At 44.8% G+C, this 19,584-nt stretch overlaps 6 non-coding genes across 6 annotated transcripts; all 6 read right to left on the reverse strand.

Moving 5' to 3' along the window:
- Positions 1-100: 100 nt before the first annotated feature.
- On the reverse strand, positions 101-172 carry TRNAI-UAU (transfer RNA isoleucine (anticodon UAU)). The gene has a single exon. It is a non-coding gene; the product is annotated as a tRNA-Ile (tRNA).
- Positions 173-642: 470 nt separating this feature from the next.
- Positions 643-714, reverse strand: TRNAI-UAU (transfer RNA isoleucine (anticodon UAU)). Its single transcript has one exon. It is a non-coding gene; the product is annotated as a tRNA-Ile (tRNA).
- A 470-nt stretch (positions 715-1,184) lies between these two features.
- Positions 1,185-1,256, reverse strand: TRNAI-UAU (transfer RNA isoleucine (anticodon UAU)). The gene has a single exon. It is a non-coding gene; the product is annotated as a tRNA-Ile (tRNA).
- Positions 1,257-1,726: 470 nt separating this feature from the next.
- Positions 1,727-1,798, reverse strand: TRNAI-UAU (transfer RNA isoleucine (anticodon UAU)). The gene has a single exon. It is a non-coding gene; the product is annotated as a tRNA-Ile (tRNA).
- A 3,588-nt stretch (positions 1,799-5,386) lies between these two features.
- TRNAI-UAU (transfer RNA isoleucine (anticodon UAU)) lies at positions 5,387-5,458 on the reverse strand. Its single transcript has one exon. It is a non-coding gene; the product is annotated as a tRNA-Ile (tRNA).
- Positions 5,459-16,095: 10,637 nt separating this feature from the next.
- Positions 16,096-16,167, reverse strand: TRNAI-AAU (transfer RNA isoleucine (anticodon AAU)). The gene has a single exon. It is a non-coding gene; the product is annotated as a tRNA-Ile (tRNA).
- Positions 16,168-19,584: the final 3,417 nt, after the last annotated feature.

A 19,584-nucleotide genomic window follows, 5' to 3' on the forward strand; every position in this document is an offset into this window, starting at 1 on the left:
TTATGGGCCCAGCACGCTTCCACTGCGCCACTCTGCTTACATCACCATTATATGAAAAACTAAGTGATACCAAAATAGCAAATGCTACTTTGCATTAACATAGCAGAGCGTGGTTTCGATCCACGGACCTCTGGGTTATAGGCCCATCACGCTTCCACTGCGCCACTCCGCTTACATGATCATTGTATGAACAAACTAACTTATATCAATATAGCAAGTGCTATTTTGCATTAATTTAGCAGAGCGTGGTTTCGATCCACGGACCTCTGGGTTATGGGCCCAGCACGCTTCCACTGCGCCACTCTGCTTACATCACCGTTATATGTAAAACTTACTAATACCAAAATAGCAAATGCTAATTTGCATTAACATAGCAGAGCGTGGTTTCGATCCACGGACCTCTGGGTTATGGGCCCAGCACGCTTCCACTGCGCCACTCTGCTTCCGTGATCATTGTATGAACAAACTAACTTATATCAAAATAGCAAGTGCTATTTTGCATTAATTTAGCAGAGCGTGGCTTCGATCCACGGACCTCTGGGTTATGGGCCCAGCACGCTTCCACTGCGCCACTCTGCTTACATCACCATTATATGAAAAACTAAGTGATACCAAAATAGCAAATGCTACTTTGCATTAACATAGCAGAGCGTGGTTTCGATCCACGGACCTCTGGGTTATAGGCCCATCACGCTTCCACTGCGCCACTCTGCTTACATGATCATTGTATGAACAAACTAACTTATATCAATATAGCAAGTGCTATTTTGCATTAATTTAGCAGAGCGTGGTTTCGATCCACGGACCTCTGGGTTATGGGCCCAGCACGCTTCCACTGCGCCACTCTGCTTACATCACCGTTATATGTAAAACTTACTAATACCAAAATAGCAAATGCTAATTTGCATTAACATAGCAGAGCGTGGTTTCGATCCACGGACCTCTGGGTTATGGGCCCAGCACGCTTCCACTGCGCCACTCTGCTTCCGTGATCATTGTATGAACAAACTAACTTATATCAAAATAGCAAGTGCTATTTTGCATTAATTTAGCAGAGCGTGGTTTCGATCCACGGACCTCTGGGTTATGGGCCCAGCACGCTTCCACTGCGCCACTCTGCTTACATCACCATTATATGAAAAACTAAGTGATACCAAAATAGCAAATGCTACTTTGCATTAACATAGCAGAGCGTGGTTTCGATCCACGGACCTCTGGGTTATAGGCCCATCACGCTTCCACTGCGCCACTCTGCTTACATGATCATTGTATGAACAAACTAACTTATATCAAAATAGCAAGTGCTATTTTGCATTAATTTAGCAGAGCGTGGTTTCGATCCACGGACCTCTGGGTTATGGGCCCAGCACGCTTCCACTGCGCCACTCTGCTTACATCACCATTATATGAAAAACTAACTGATACCAAAATAGCAAATGCTACTTTGCAATAACATAGCAGAGCGTGGTTTCTATCCACGGACCTCTGGGTTATGGGCCCAGCACGCTTCCACTGCGCCACTCTGCTTACATGATCATTGTATGAACAAACTAACTTATATCAAAATAGCAAGTGCTATTTTGCATTAATTTAGCAGAGCGTGGTTTCGATCCACGGACCTCTGGGTTATGGGCCCAGCACGCTTCCACTGCGCCACTCTGCTTACATCACCATTATATGAAAAACTAAGTGATACCAAAATAGCAAATGCTACTTTGCATTAACATAGCAGAGCGTGGTTTCGATCCACGGACCTCTGGGTTATAGGCCCATCACGCTTCCACTGCGCCACTCTGCTTACATGATCATTGTATGAACAAACTAACTTATATCAATATAGCAAGTGCTATTTTGCATTAATTTAGCAGAGCGTGGTTTCGATCCACGGACCTCTGGGTTATGGGCCCAGCACGCTTCCACTGCGCCACTCTGCTTACATCACCGTTATATGTAAAACTTACTAATACCAAAATAGCAAATGCTAATTTGCATTAACATAGCAGAGCGTGGTTTCGATCCACGGACCTCTGGGTTATGGGCCCAGCACGCTTCCACTGCGCCACTCTGCTTCCGTGATCATTGTATGAACAAACTAACTTATATCAAAATAGCAAGTGCTATTTTGCATTAATTTAGCAGAGCGTGGTTTCGATCCACGGACCTCTGGGTTATGGGCCCAGCACGCTTCCACTGCGCCACTCTGCTTACATCACCATTATATGAAAAACTAAGTGATACCAAAATAGCAAATGCTACTTTCCATTAACATAGCAGAGCGTGGTTTCGATCCACGGACCTCTGGGTTATGGGCCCAGCACGCTTCCACTGCGCCTCTCTGCTTACATGATCATTGTATGAACAAACTAACTTATATCAAAATAGCAAGTGCTATTTTGCATTAATTTAGCAGAGCGTGGTTTCGATCCACGGACCTCTGGGTTATGGGCCCAGCACGCTTCCACTGCGCCACTCTGCTTACATCACCGTTATATGAAAAACTAACTGATACCAAAATAGTAAATGCTACTTTGCAATAACATAGCTGAGCGTGGTTTCTATCCACGGACCTCTGGGTTATGGGCCCAGCACGCTTCCACTGCGCCACTCTGCTTCCGTGATCATTGTATGAACAAACTAACTTATATCAAAATAGCAAATGCTATTTTGCATTAATTTAGCAGAGCGTGGTTTCGATCCACGGACCTCTAGGTTATGGGCCCAGCACGCTTCCACTGCGCCACTCTGCTTACATGATCATTGTATGAACAAACTAACTTATATCAAAATAGCAAGTGCTATTTTGCATTAATTTAGCAGAGCGTGGTCTCGATCCACGGACCTCTGGGTTATGGGCCCAGCACGCTTCCACTGCGCCACTCTGCTTACATCACCGTTATATGTAAAACTTACTAATACTAAAATAGCAAATGCTAATTTGCATTAACATAGCAGAGCGTGGTTTCGATCCACGGACCTCTGGGTTATGGGCCCAGCACGCTTCCACTGCGCCACTCTGCTTCCGTGATCATTGTATGAACAAACTAACTTATATCAAAATAGCAAGTGCTATTTTGCATTAATTTAGCAGAGCGTGGTTTCGATCCACGGACCTCTGGGTTATGGGCCCAGCACGCTTCCACTGCGCCACTCTGCTTACATCATCGTTATATGAAAAACTAACTGATACCAAAATAGCAAATGCTACTTTGCAATAACATAGCAGAGCGTGGTTTCTATCCACGGACCTCTGGGTTATGGGCCCAGCACGCTTCCACTGCGCCACTCTGCTTCCGTGATCATTGTATGAACAAACTAACTTATATCAAAATAGCAAGTGCTATTTTGCATTAATTTAGCAGAGCGTGGTTTCGATCCACGGACCTCTGGGTTATGGGCCCAGCACGCTTCCACTGCGCCACTCTGCTTACATGATCATTGTATGAACAAACTAACTTATATCAAAATAGCAAGTGCTATTTTCATTAATTTAGCAGAGCGTGGTTTCGATCCACGGACCTCTGGGTTATGGGCCCAGCACGCTTCCACTGCGCCACTCTGCTTACATGATCATTGTATGAACAAACTAACTTATATCAAAATAGCAAGTGCTATTTTGCATTAATTTAGCAGAGCGTGGTTTCGATCCACGGACCTCTGGGTTATGGGCCCAGCACGCTTCCACTGCGCCACTCTGCTTACATCACCATTATATGAAAAACTAACTGATACCAAAATAGCAAATGCTACTTTGCAATAACATAGCAGAGCGTGGTTTCTATCCACGGACCTCTGGGTTATGGGCCCAGCACTTTCCACTGCGCCACTCTGTTTCCGTGATCATTGTATGAACAAACTAACTTATATCAAAATAGCAAGTGCTATTTTGCATTAATTTAGCAGAGCGTGGTTTTGATCCACGGACCTCTGGGTTATGGGCCCAGCACGCTTCCACTGCGCCACTCTGCTTACATGATCATTGTATGAACAAACTAACTTATATCAAAATAGCAAGTGCTATTTTGCATTAATTTAGCAGAGCGTGGTTTCGGTCCACGGACCTCTGGGTTATGGGCCCAGCACGCTTCCACTGCGCCACTCTGCTTACATGATCATTGTATGAACAAACTAACTTATATCAAAATAGCAAGTGCTATTTTGCATTAATTTAGCAGAGCGTGGTTTCGATCCACGGACCTCTGGGTTATGGGCCCAGCACGCTTCCACTGCGCCACTCTGCTTACATCACCGTTATATGAAAAACTAACTGATACCAAAATAGCAAATGCTACTTTGCAATAACATAGCAGAGCGTGGTTTCTATCCACGGACCTCTGGGTTATGGGCCCAGCACGCTTCCACTGCGCCACTCTGCTTCCGTGATCATTGTATGAACAAACTAACTTATATCAAAATAGCAAGTGCTATTTTGCATTAATTTAGCAGAGCGTGGTTTCGATCCACGGACCTCTGGGTTATGGGCCCAGCACGCTTCCACTGCGCCACTCGGCTTACATGATCATTGTATGAACAAACTAACTTATATCAAAATAGCAAGTGCTATTTTGCATTAATTTAGCAGAGCGTGGTTTCGATCCACGGACCTCTGGGTTATGGGCCCAGCACGCTTCCACTGCGCCACTCGGCTTACATGATCATTGTATAAACAAACTAACTTATATCAAAATAGCAAGTGCTATTTTGCATTAATTTAGCAGAGCGTGGTTTCGATCCACGGACCTCTGGGTTATGGGCCCAGCACGCTTCCACTGCGCCACTCTGCTTACATCACCATTATATGAAAAACTAACTGATACCAAAATAGCAAATGCTACTTTGCAATAACATAGCAGAGCGTGGTTTCTATCCACGGACCTCTGGGTTATGGGCCCAGCACGCTTCCACTGCGCCACTCGGCTTACATGATCATTGTATAAACAAACTAACTTATATCAAAATAGCAAGTGCTATTTTGCATTAATTTAGCAGAGCGTGGTTTCGATCCACGGACCTCTGGGTTATGGGCCCAGCACGCTTCCACTGCGCCACTCTGCTTACATCACCATTATATGAAAAACTAACTGATACCAAAATAGCAAATGCTACTTTGCAATAACATAGCAGAGCGTGGTTTCTATCCACGGACCTCTGGGTTATGGGCCCAGCACGCTTCCACTGCGCCACTCTGCTTACATGATCATTGTATGAACAAACTAACTTATATCAAAATAGCAAGTGCTATTTTGCATTAATTTAGCAGAGCGTGGTTTCGATCCACGGACCTCTGGGTTATGGGCCCAGCACGCTTCCACTGCGCCACTCTGCTTACATCACCATTATATGAAAAACTAAGTGATACCAAAATAGCAAATGCTACTTTGCATTAACATAGCAGAGCGTGGTTTCGATCCACGGACCTCTGGGTTATAGGCCCATCACGCTTCCACTGCGCCACTCTGCTTACATGATCATTGTATGAACAAACTAACTTATATCAATATAGCAAGTGCTATTTTGCATTAATTTAGCAGAGCGTGGTTTCGATCCACGGACCTCTGGGTTATGGGCCCAGCACGCTTCCACTGCGCCACTCTGCTTACATCACCGTTATATGTAAAACTTACTAATACCAAAATAGCAAATGCTAATTTGCATTAACATAGCAGAGCGTGGTTTCGATCCACGGACCTCTGGGTTATGGGCCCAGCACGCTTCCACTGCGCCACTCTGCTTCCGTGATCATTGTATGAACAAACTAACTTATATCAAAATAGCAAGTGCTATTTTGCATTAATTTAGCAGAGCGTGGTTTCGATCCACGGACCTCTGGGTTATGGGCCCAGCACGCTTCCACTGCGCCACTCTGCTTACATCACCATTATATGAAAAACTAAGTGATACCAAAATAGCAAATGCTACTTTCCATTAACATAGCAGAGCGTGGTTTCGATCCACGGACCTCTGGGTTATGGGCCCAGCACGCTTCCACTGCGCCTCTCTGCTTACATGATCATTGTATGAACAAACTAACTTATATCAAAATAGCAAGTGCTATTTTGCATTAATTTAGCAGAGCGTGGTTTCGATCCACGGACCTCTGGGTTATGGGCCCAGCACGCTTCCACTGCGCCACTCTGCTTACATCACCGTTATATGAAAAACTAACTGATACCAAAATAGTAAATGCTACTTTGCAATAACATAGCTGAGCGTGGTTTCTATCCACGGACCTCTGGGTTATGGGCCCAGCACGCTTCCACTGCGCCACTCTGCTTCCGTGATCATTGTATGAACAAACTAACTTATATCAAAATAGCAAATGCTATTTTGCATTAATTTAGCAGAGCGTGGTTTCGATCCACGGACCTCTAGGTTATGGGCCCAGCACGCTTCCACTGCGCCACTCTGCTTACATGATCATTGTATGAACAAACTAACTTATATCAAAATAGCAAGTGCTATTTTGCATTAATTTAGCAGAGCGTGGTTTCGATCCACGGACCTCTGGGTTATGGGCCCAGCACGCTTCCACTGCGCCACTCTGCTTACATCACCGTTATATGTAAAACTTACTAATACTAAAATAGCAAATGCTAATTTGCATTAACATAGCAGAGCGTGGTTTCGATCCACGGACCTCTGGGTTATGGGCCCAGCACGCTTCCACTGCGCCACTCTGCTTCCGTGATCATTGTATGAACAAACTAACTTATATCAAAATAGCAAGTGCTATTTTGCATTAATTTAGCAGAGCGTGGTTTCGATCCACGGACCTCTGGGTTATGGGCCCAGCACGCTTCCACTGCGCCACTCTGCTTACATCATCGTTATATGAAAAACTAACTGATACCAAAATAGCAAATGCTACTTTGCAATAACATAGCAGAGCGTGGTTTCTATCCACGGACCTCTGGGTTATGGGCCCAGCACGCTTCCACTGCGCCACTCTGCTTCCGTGATCATTGTATGAACAAACTAACTTATATCAAAATAGCAAGTGCTATTTTGCATTAATTTAGCAGAGCGTGGTTTCGATCCACGGACCTCTGGGTTATGGGCCCAGCACGCTTCCACTGCGCCACTCTGCTTACATGATCATTGTATGAACAAACTAACTTATATCAAAATAGCAAGTGCTATTTTCATTAATTTAGCAGAGCGTGGTTTCGATCCACGGACCTCTGGGTTATGGGCCCAGCACGCTTCCACTGCGCCACTCTGCTTACATGATCATTGTATGAACAAACTAACTTATATCAAAATAGCAAGTGCTATTTTGCATTAATTTAGCAGAGCGTGGTTTCGATCCACGGACCTCTGGGTTATGGGCCCAGCACGCTTCCACTGCGCCACTCTGCTTACATCACCATTATATGAAAAACTAACTGATACCAAAATAGCAAATGCTACTTTGCAATAACATAGCAGAGCGTGGTTTCTATCCACGGACCTCTGGGTTATGGGCCCAGCACTTTCCACTGCGCCACTCTGTTTCCGTGATCATTGTATGAACAAACTAACTTATATCAAAATAGCAAGTGCTATTTTGCATTAATTTAGCAGAGCGTGGTTTTGATCCACGGACCTCTGGGTTATGGGCCCAGCACGCTTCCACTGCGCCACTCTGCTTACATGATCATTGTATGAACAAACTAACTTATATCAAAATAGCAAGTGCTATTTTGCATTAATTTAGCAGAGCGTGGTTTCGGTCCACGGACCTCTGGGTTATGGGCCCAGCACGCTTCCACTGCGCCACTCTGCTTACATGATCATTGTATGAACAAACTAACTTATATCAAAATAGCAAGTGCTATTTTGCATTAATTTAGCAGAGCGTGGTTTCGATCCACGGACCTCTGGGTTATGGGCCCAGCACGCTTCCACTGCGCCACTCTGCTTACATCACCGTTATATGAAAAACTAACTGATACCAAAATAGCAAATGCTACTTTGCAATAACATAGCAGAGCGTGGTTTCTATCCACGGACCTCTGGGTTATGGGCCCAGCACGCTTCCACTGCGCCACTCTGCTTCCGTGATCATTGTATGAACAAACTAACTTATATCAAAATAGCAAGTGCTATTTTGCATTAATTTAGCAGAGCGTGGTTTCGATCCACGGACCTCTGGGTTATGGGCCCAGCACGCTTCCACTGCGCCACTCGGCTTACATGATCATTGTATGAACAAACTAACTTATATCAAAATAGCAAGTGCTATTTTGCATTAATTTAGCAGAGCGTGGTTTCGATCCACGGACCTCTGGGTTATGGGCCCAGCACGCTTCCACTGCGCCACTCGGCTTACATGATCATTGTATAAACAAACTAACTTATATCAAAATAGCAAGTGCTATTTTGCATTAATTTAGCAGAGCGTGGTTTCGATCCACGGACCTCTGGGTTATGGGCCCAGCACGCTTCCACTGCGCCACTCTGCTTACATCACCATTATATGAAAAACTAACTGATACCAAAATAGCAAATGCTACTTTGCAATAACATAGCAGAGCGTGGTTTCTATCCACGGACCTCTGGGTTATGGGCCCAGCACGCTTCCACTGCGCCACTCTGCTTCCGTGATCATTGTATGAACAAACTAGCTTATATCAAAATAGCAAGTGCTATTTTGCATTAATTTAGCAGAGCGTGGTTTCGATCCACGGACCTCTGGGTTATGGGCCCAGCACGCTTCCACTGCGCCACTCTGCTTACATCACCATTATATGAAAAACTAAGTGATACCAAAATAGCAAATGCTACTTTGCATTAACATAGCAGAGCGTGGTTTCGATCCACGGACCACAGGGTTATAGGCCCATCACGCTTCCACTGCGTCACTCTGCTTACATGATCATTGTATGAACAAACTAACTTATATCAAAATAGCAAGTGCTATTTTGCATTAATTTAGCAGAGCGTAGTTTCGATCCACGGACCTCTGGGTTATGGGCCCAGCACGCTTCCACTGCGCCACTCTGCTTTCATCACCGTTATATGTAAAACTTACTAATACCAAAATAGCAAATGCTAATTTGCATTAACATAGCAGAGCGTGGTTTCGATCCACGGACCTCTGGGTTATGGGCCCAGCACGCTTCCACTGCGCCACTCTGCTTCCGTGATCATTGTATGAACAAACTAACTTATATCAAAATAGCAAGTGCTATTTTGCATTAATTTAGCAGAGCGTGGTTTCGATCCACGGACCTCTGGGTTATGGGCCCAGCACGCTTCCACTGCGCCACTCTGCTTACATCACCATTATATGAAAAACTAAGTGATACCAAAATAGCAAACGCTACTTTGCATTAACATAGCAGAGCGTGGTTTCGATCCACGGACCTCTGGGTTATGGGCCCAGCACGCTTCCACTGCGCCACTCTGCTTACATGATCATTGTATGAACAAACTAACTTATATCAAAATAGCAAGTGCTATTTTGCATTAATTTAGCAGAGCGTGGTTTCGATCCACGGACCTCTGGATTATGGGCCCAGCACGCTTCTACTGCGCCACTCTGCTTACATCACCGTTATATGAAAAACTAACTGATACCAAAATAGCAAATGCTACTTTGCAATAACATAGCAGAGCGTGGTTTCTATCCACGGACCTCTGGGTTATGGGCCCAGCACGCTTCCACTGCGCCACTCTGCTTCCGTGATCATTGTATGAACAAACTAACTTATATCAAAATAGCAAGTGCTATTTTGCATTAATTTAGCAGAGCGTGGTTTCTATCCACGGACCTCTGGGTTATGGGCCCAGCACGCTTCCACTGCGCCACTCTGCTTACATGATCATTGTATGAACAAACTAACTTATATCAAAATAGCAAGTGCTATTTTGCATTAATTTAGAAGAGAGTGGTTTCGATCCACGGACCTCTGGGTTATGGGCCCAGCACGCTTCCACTGCGCCACTCTGCTTACATCACCATTATATGAAAAACTAACTGATACCAAAATAGCAAATGCTACTTTGCAATAACATAGCAGAGCGTGGTTTCTATCCACGGACCTCTGGGTTATGGGCCCAGCACGCTTCCACTGCGCCACTCTGCTTCCGTGATCATTGTATGAACAAACTAGCTTATATCAAAATAGCAAGTGCTATTTTGCATTAATTTAGCAGAGCGTGGTTTCGATCCACGGACCTCTGGGTTATGGGCCCAGCACGCTTCCACTGCGCCACTCTGCTTACATCACCATTATATGAAAAACTAAGTGATACCAAAATAGCAAATGCTACTTTGCATTAACATAGCAGAGCGTGGTTTCGATCCACGGACCACAGGGTTATAGGCCCATCACGCTTCCACTGCGTCACTCTGCTTACATGATCATTGTATGAACAAACTAACTTATATCAAAATAGCAAGTGCTATTTTGCATTAATTTAGCAGAGCGTAGTTTCGATCCACGGACCTCTGGGTTATGGGCCCAGCACGCTTCCACTGCGCCACTCTGCTTTCATCACCGTTATATGTAAAACTTACTAATACCAAAATAGCAAATGCTAATTTGCATTAACATAGCAGAGCGTGGTTTCGATCCACGGACCTCTGGGTTATGGGCCCAGCACGCTTCCACTGCGCCACTCTGCTTCCGTGATCATTGTATGAACAAACTAACTTATATCAAAATAGCAAGTGCTATTTTGCATTAATTTAGCAGAGCGTGGTTTCGATCCACGGACCTCAGGGTTATGGGCCCAGCACGCTTCCACTGCGCCACTCTGCTTACATCACCATTATATGAAAAACTAAGTGATACCAAAATAGCAAACGCTACTTTGCATTAACATAGCAGAGCGTGGTTTCGATCCACGGACCTCTGGGTTATGGGCCCAGCACGCTTCCACTGCGCCACTCTGCTTACATGATCATTGTATGAACAAACTAACTTATATCAAAATAGCAAGTGCTATTTTGCATTAATTTAGCAGAGCGTGGTTTCGATCCACGGACCTCTGGATTATGGGCCCAGCACGCTTCTACTGCGCCACTCTGCTTACATCACCGTTATATGAAAAACTAACTGATACCAAAATAGCAAATGCTACTTTGCAATAACATAGCAGAGCGTGGTTTCTATCCACGGACCTCTGGGTTATGGGCCCAGCACGCTTCCACTGCGCCACTCTGCTTCCGTGATCATTGTATGAACAAACTAACTTATATCAAAATAGCAAGTGCTATTTTGCATTAATTTAGCAGAGCGTGGTTTCTATCCACGGACCTCTGGGTTATGGGCCCAGCACGCTTCCACTGCGCCACTCTGCTTACATGATCATTGTATGAACAAACTAACTTATATCAAAATAGCAAGTGCTATTTTGCATTAATTTAGAAGAGAGTGGTTTCGATCCACGGACCTCTGGGTTATGGGCCCAGCACGCTTCCACTGCGCCACTCTGCTTACATCACCGTTATATGTAAAACTTACTAATACTAAAATAGCAAATGCTAATTTGCATTAACATAGCAGAGCGTGGTTTCGATCCACGGACCTCTGGGTTATGGGCCCAGCACGCTTCCACTGCGCCACTCTGCTTACATGATCATTGTATGAACAAACTAACTTATATCAAAATAGCAAGTGCTATTTTGCATTAATTTAGAAGAGAGTGGTTTCGATCCACGGACCTCTGGGTTATGGGCCCAGCACGCTTCCACTGCGCCACTCTGCTTACATCACCATTATATGAAAAACTAAGTGATACCAAAATAGCAAATGCTACTTTGCATTAACATAGCAGAGCGTGGTTTCGATCCACGGACCACAGGGTTATAGGCCCATCACGCTTCCACTGCGTCACTCTGCTTACATGATCATTGTATGAACAAACTAACTTATATCAAAATAGCAAGTGCTATTTTGCATTAATTTAGCAGAGCGTGGTTTCGATCCACGGACCTCTGGGTTATGGGCCCAGCACGCTTCCACTGCGCCACTCTGCTTTCATCACCGTTATATGTAAAACTTACTAATACCAAAATAGCAAATGCTAATTTGCATTAACATAGCAGAGCGTGGTTTCGATCCACGGACCTCTGGGTTATGGGCCCAGCACGCTTCCACTGCGCCACTCTGCTTCCGTGTTCATTGTATGAACAAACTAACTTATATCAAAATAGCAAGTGCTATTTTGCATTAATTTAGCAGAGCGTGGTTTCGATCCACGGACCTCTGGGTTATGGGCCCAGCACGCTTCCACTGCGCCACTCTGCTTACATCACCATTATATGAAAAACTAAGTGATACCAAAATAGCAAACGCTACTTTGCATTAACATAGCAGAGCGTGGTTTCGATCCACGGACCTCTGGGTTATGGGCCCAGCACGCTTCCACTGCGCCACTCTGCTTACATGATCATTGTATGAACAAACTAACTTATATCAAAATAGCAAGTGCTATTTTGCATTAATTTAGCAGAGCGTGGTTTCGATCCACGGACCTCTGGATTATGGGCCCAGCACGCTTCTACTGCGCCACTCTGCTTACATCACCGTTATATGAAAAACTAACTGATACCAAAATAGCAAATGCTACTTTGCAATAACATAGCAGAGCGTGGTTTCTATCCACGGACCTCTGGGTTATGGGCCCAGCACGCTTCCACTGCGCCACTCTGCTTCCGTGATCATTGTATGAACAAACTAACTTATATCAAAATAGCAAGTGCTATTTTGCATTAATTTAGCAGAGCGTGGTTTCTATCCACGGACCTCTGGGTTATGGGCCCAGCACGCTTCCACTGCGCCACTCTGCTTACATGATCATTGTATGAACAAACTAACTTATATCAAAATAGCAAGTGCTATTTTGCATTAATTTAGAAGAGAGTGGTTTCGATCCACGGACCTCTGGGTTATGGGCCCAGCACGCTTCCACTGCGCCACTCTGCTTACATCACCGTTATATGTAAAACTTACTAATACTAAAATAGCAAATGCTAATTTGCATTAACATAGCAGAGCGTGGTTTCGATCCACGGACCTCTGGGTTATGGGCCCAGCACGCTTCCACTGCGCCACTCTGCTTACATGATCATTGTATGAACAAACTAACTTATATCAAAATAGCAAGTGCTATTTTGCATTAATTTAGAAGAGAGTGGTTTCGATCCACGGACCTCTGGGTTATGGGCCCAGCACGCTTCCACTGCGCCACTCTGCTTACATCACCGTTATATGTAAAACTTACTAATACTAAAATAGCAAATGCTAATTTGCATTAACATAGCAGAGCGTGGTTTCGATCCACGGACCTCTGGGTTATGGGCCCAGCACGCTTCCACTGCGCCACTCTGCTTCCGTGATCATTGTATGAACAAACTAACTTATATCAAAATAGCAAGTGCTATTTTGCATTAATTTAGCAGAGCGTGGTTTCGATCCACGGACCTCTGGGTTATGGGCCCAGCACGCTTCCACTGCGCCACTCTGCTTACATCACCATTATATGAAAAACTAAGTGATACCAAAATAGCAAATGCTACTTTGCATTAACATAGCAGAGCGTGGTTTCGATCCACGGACCTCTGGGTTATGGGCCCAGCACGCTTCCACTGCGCCACTCTGCTTACATGATCATTGTATGAACAAACTAACTTATATCAAAATAGCAAGTGCTATTTTGCATTAATTTAGCAGAGCGTGGTTTCGATCCACGGACCTCTGGGTTATGGGCCCAGCACGCTTCCACTGCGCCACTCTGCTTACATCACCGTTATATGAAAAACTAACTGATACCAAAATAGCAAATGCTACTTTGCAATAACATAGTAGAGCGTGGTTTCTATCCACGGACCTCTGGGTTATGGGCCCAGCACGCTTCCACTGCGCCACTCTGCTTCCGTGATCATTGTATGAACAAACTAACTTATATCAAAATAGCAAGTGCTATTTTGCATTAATTTAGCAGAGCGTGGTTTCGATCCACGGACCTCTGGGTTATGGGCCCAGCACGCTTCCACTGCGCCACTCTGCTTACATGATCATTGTATGAACAAACTAACTTATATCAAAATAGCAAGTGCTATTTTGCATTAATTTAGCAGAGCGTGGTTTCGATCCACGGACCTCTGGGTTATGGGCCCAGCACGCTTCCACTGCGCCACTCTGCTTACATGATCATTGTATGAACAAACTAACTTATATCAAAATAGCAAGTGCTATTTTGCATTAATTTAGCAGAGCGTGGTTTCGATCCACGGACCTCTGGGTTATGGGCCCAGCACGCTTCCACTGCGCCACTCTGCTTACATCACCATTATATGAAAAACTAACTGATACCAAAATAGCAAATGCTACTTTGCAATAACATAGCAGAGCGTGGTTTCTATCCACGGACCTCTGGGTTATGGGCCCAGCACGCTTCCACTGCGCCACTCTGCTTCCGTGATCATTGTATGAACAAACTAACTTATATCAAAATAGCAAGTGCTATTTTGCATTAATTTAGCAGAGCGTGGTTTCGATCCACGGACCTCTGGGTTATGGGCCCAGCACGCTTCCACTGCGCCACTCTGCTTACATCACCATTATATGAAAAACTAAGTGATACCAAAATAGCAAATGCTACTTTGCAATAACATAGCAGAGCGTGGTTTCTATCCACGGACCTCTGGGTTATGGGCCCAGCACGCTTCCACTGCGCCACTCTGCTTCCGTGATCATTGTATGAACAAACTAACTTATATCAAAATAGCAAGTGCTATTTTGCATTAATTTAGCAGAGCGTGGTTTCGATCCACGGACCTCTGGGTTATGGGCCCAGCACGCTTCCACTGCGCCACTCTGCTTACATCACCATTATATGAAAAACTAAGTGATACCAAAATAGCAAATGCTACTTTGCATTAACATAGCAGAGCGTGGTTTCGATCCACGGACCTCTGGGTTATGGGCCCAGCACGCTTCCACTGCGCCACTCTGCTTACATGATCATTGTATGAACAAACTAACTTATATCAAAATAGCAAGTGCTATTTTGCATTAATTTAGCAGAGCGTGGTTTCGATCCACGGACCTCTGGGTTATGGGCCCAGCACGCTTCCACTGCGCCACTCTGCTTACATCACCGTTATATGAAAAACTAACTGATACCAAAATAGCAAATGCTACTTTGCAATAACATAGTTGAGCGTGGTTTCTATCCACGGACCTCTGGGTTATGGGCCCAGCACGCTTCCACTGCGCCACTCTGCTTCCGTGATCATTGTATGAACAAACTAACTTATATCAAAATAGCAAGTGCTATTTTGCATTAATTTAGCAGAGCGTGGTTTCGATCCACGGACCTCTGGGTTATGGGCCCAGCACGCTTCCACTGCGCCACTCTGCTTACATGATCATTGTATGAACAAACTAACTTATATCAAAATAGCAAGTGCTATTTTGCATTAATTTAGCAGAGCGTGGTTTCGATCCACGGACCTCTGGGTTATGGGCCCAGCACGCTTCCACTGCGCCACTCTGCTTACATGATCATTGTATGAACAAACTAACTTATATCAAAATAGCAAGTGCTATTTTGCATTAATTTAGCAGAGCGTGGTTTCGATCCACGGACCTCTGGGTTATGGGCCCAGCACGCTTCCACTGCGCCACTCTGCTTACATGATCATTGTATGAACAAACTAACTTATATCAAAATAGCAAGTGCTATTTTGCATTAATTTAGCAGAGCGTGGTTTCGATCCACGGACCTCTGGGTTATGGGCCCAGCACGCTTCCACTGCGCCACTCTGCTTACATCACCATTATATGAAAAACTAACTGATACCAAAATAGCAAATGCTACTTTGCAATAACATAGCAGAGCGTGGTTTCTATCCACGGACCTCTGGGTTATGGGCCCAGCACGCTTCCACTGCGCCACTCTGCTTCCGTGATCATTGTATGAACAAACTAACTTATATCAAAATAGCAAGTGCTATTTTGCATTAATTTAGCAGAGCGTGGTTTCGATCCACGGACCTCTGGGTTATGGGCCCAGCACGCTTCCACTGCGCCACTCTGCTTAAACACCATTATATGAAAAACTAAGTGATACCAAAATAGCAAATGCTACTTTGCATTAACATAGCAGAGCGTGGTTTCGATCCACGGACCTCTGGGTTATTGGCCCATCACGCTTCCACTGCGCCACTCTGCTTACGTGATCATTGTATGAACAAACTAACTTATATCAAAGTAGCAAGTGCTATTTTGCATTAATTTAGCAGAGCGTGGTTTCGATCCACGGACCTCTGGGTTATGGGCCCAGCACGCTTCCACTGCGCCACTCTGCTTACATCACCGTTATATGTAAAACTTACTAATACTAAAATAGCAAATGCTAATTTGCATTAACATAGCAGAGCGTGGTTTCGATCCACGGACCTCTGGGTTATGGGCCCAGCACGCTTCCACTGCGCCACTCTGCTTCCGTGATCATTGTATGAACAAACTAACTTATATCAAAATAGCAAGTGCTATTTTGCATTAATTTAGCAGAGCGTGGTTTCGATCCACGGACCTCTGGGTTATGGGCCCAGCACGCTTCCACTGCGCCACTCTGCTTACATCACCATTATATGAAAAACTAAGTGATACCAAAATAGCAAATGCTACTTTGCATTAACATAGCAGAGCGTGGTTTCGATCCACGGACCTCTGGGTTATGGGCCCAGCACGCTTCCACTGCGCCACTCTGCTTACATGATCATTGTATGAACAAACTAACTTATATCAAAATAGCAAGTGCTGTTTTGCATTAATTTAGCAGAGCGTGGTTTCGATCCACGGACCTCTGGGTTATGGGCCCAGCACGCTTCCACTGCGCCACTCTGCTTACATCACCGTTATATGTAAAGCTTACTAATACCAAAATAGCAAATGCTAATTTGCATTAACATAGCAGAGCGTGGTTTCGATCCACGGACCTCTGGGTTATGGGCCCAGCACGCTTCCACTGCGCCACTCTGCTTCCGTGATCATTGTATGAACAAACTAACTTATATCAAAATAGCAAGTGCTATTTTGCATTAATTTAGCAGAGCGTGGTCTCGATCCACGGACCTCTGGGTTATGGGCCCAGCACGCTTCCACTGCGCCACTCTGCTTACATGATCATTGTATGAACAAACTAACTTATATCAAAATAGCAAGTGCTATTTTGCATTAATTTAGCAGAGCGTGGTTTCGATCCACGGACCTCTGGGTTATGGGCCCAGCACGCTTCCACTGCGCCACTCTGCTTACATCACCATTATATGAAAAACTAACTGATACCAAAATAGCAAATGCTACTTTGCAATAACATAGCAGAGCGTGGTTTCTATCCACGGACCTCTGGGTTATGGGCCCAGCACGCTTCCACTGCGCCACTCTGCTTCCGTGATCATTGTATGAACAAACTAACTTATATCAAAATAGCAAGTGCTATTTTGCATTAATTTAGCAGAGCGTGGTTTCGATCCACGGACCTCTGGGTTATGGGCCCAGCACGCTTCCACTGCGCCACTCTGCTTACATCACCATTATATGAAAAACTAAGTGATACCAAAATAGCAAATGCTACTTTGCATTAACATAGCAGAGCGTGGTTTCGATCCACGGACCTCTGGGTTATGGGCCCATCACGCTTCCACTGCGCCACTCTGCTTACATGATCATTGTATGAACAAACTAACTTATATCAAAATAGCAAGTGCTATTTTGCATTAATCTAGCAGAGCGTGGTTTCGATCCACGGACCTCTGGGTTATGGGCCCAGCACGCTTCCACTGCGCCCCTCTGCTTACATCACCGTTATATGTAAAACTTACAAATACCAAAATAGCAAATGCTAATTTGCATTAACATAGCAGAGCGTGGTTTCGATCCACGGACCTCTGGGTTATGGGCCCAGCACGCTTCCACTGCGCCACTCTGCTTCCGTGATCATTGTATGAACAAACTAACTTATATCAAAATAGCAAGTGCTATTTTGCATTAATTTAGCAGAGCGTGGTTTCGATCCACGGACCTCTGGGTTATGGGCCCAGCACGCTTCCACTGCGCCACTCTGCTTACATCACCATTATATGAAAAACTAAGTGATACCAAAATAGCAAATGCTACTTTGCATTAACATAGCAGAGCGTGGTTTCGATCCACGGACCTCTGGGTTATGGGCCCAGCACGCTTCCACTGCGCCACTCTGCTTACATGATCATTGTATGAACAAACTAACTTATATCAAAATAGCAAGTGCTATTTTGCATTAATTTAGCAGAGCGTGGTTTCGATCCACGGACCTCTGGGTTATGGGCCCAGCACGCTTCCACTGCGCCACTCTGCTTACATCACCGTTATATGTAAAACTTACTAATACCAAAATAGCAAATGCTAATTTGCATTAACATAGCAGAGCGTGGTTTCGATCCACGGACCTCTGGGTTATGGGCCCAGCACGCTTCCACTGCGCCACTCTGCTTCCGTGATCATTGTATGAACAAACTAACTTATATCAAAATAGCAAGTGCTATTTTGCATTAATTTAGCAGAGCGTGGTTTCGATCCACGGACCTCTGGGTTATGGGCCCATTACGCTTCCACTGCGCCACTCTGCTTACATGATCATTGTTAGAACAAACTAACTTATATCAAAATAGCAAGTGCTATTTTGCATTAACATAGCAGAGCGTGGTTTCGATCCACGGACCTCTGGGTTATGGGCCCAGCACGCTTCCACTGCGCCACTCTGCTTACGTCACCATTATATGAAAAACTAACTGATACCAAAATAGCAAATGCTACTTTGCAATAACATAGCAGAGCGTGGTTTCTATCCACGGACCTCTGGGTTATGGGCCCAGCACGCTTCCACTGCGCCACTCTGCTTACATCACCATTATATGAAAAACTAACTGATACCAAAATAGCAAATGCTACTTTGCAATAACATAGCAGAGCGTGGTTTCTATCCACGGACCTCTGGGTTATGGGCCCAGCACGCTTCCACTGCGCCACTCTGCTTCCGTGATCATTGTATGAACAAACTAACTTATATCAAAATAGCAAGTGCTATTTTGCATTAATTTAGCAGAGCGTGGTTTCGATCCACGGACCTCTGGGTTATGGGCCCAGCACGCTTCCACTGCGCCACCCCCAGTAGCACAAGCCTTCCGCATAACAGTCGGTTAAAGGTCGAATAGTCGGTTTACGGTCCAGTCAGCTGTACCATGCTTATTCCGATACTTTTCCGACTCATGAAGCCGACTACTTCTCTTAGTTGGCAATGCCGACATCTATCTGACAGTTGGAACAGAGATGGTTTAAAGTAGGCTTGCCTACCGTCTAGAAAATTTCAACTTATTTTTTGCCAATTGATTACCGACTCTCTCGCGCTAGTCGGTATTGTGACGTTTAAGAAGAGTAAAATTAAAAGCAAAGTTATGCTTAGGCCGTTTAGTAACCGACATTTATCCGACAGTTGGAACTGAGATGGTTTATAGTAGGCTTGGCTACAGTCTAAAGATTTCCAACACATTTTTTGCCAATTGATTACCAACTCCCTCGCGCTAGTCGTTATTGTGACGTTTAAGAC

The sequence above is a fragment of the Phalangium opilio genome, unplaced genomic scaffold (genome assembly GCF_054372755.1).
Source record: "Phalangium opilio isolate 3A_F unplaced genomic scaffold, DU_Popi_V2 ptg000046l_1, whole genome shotgun sequence".
NCBI classification, from domain to species: domain Eukaryota; kingdom Metazoa; phylum Arthropoda; class Arachnida; order Opiliones; family Phalangiidae; genus Phalangium; species Phalangium opilio.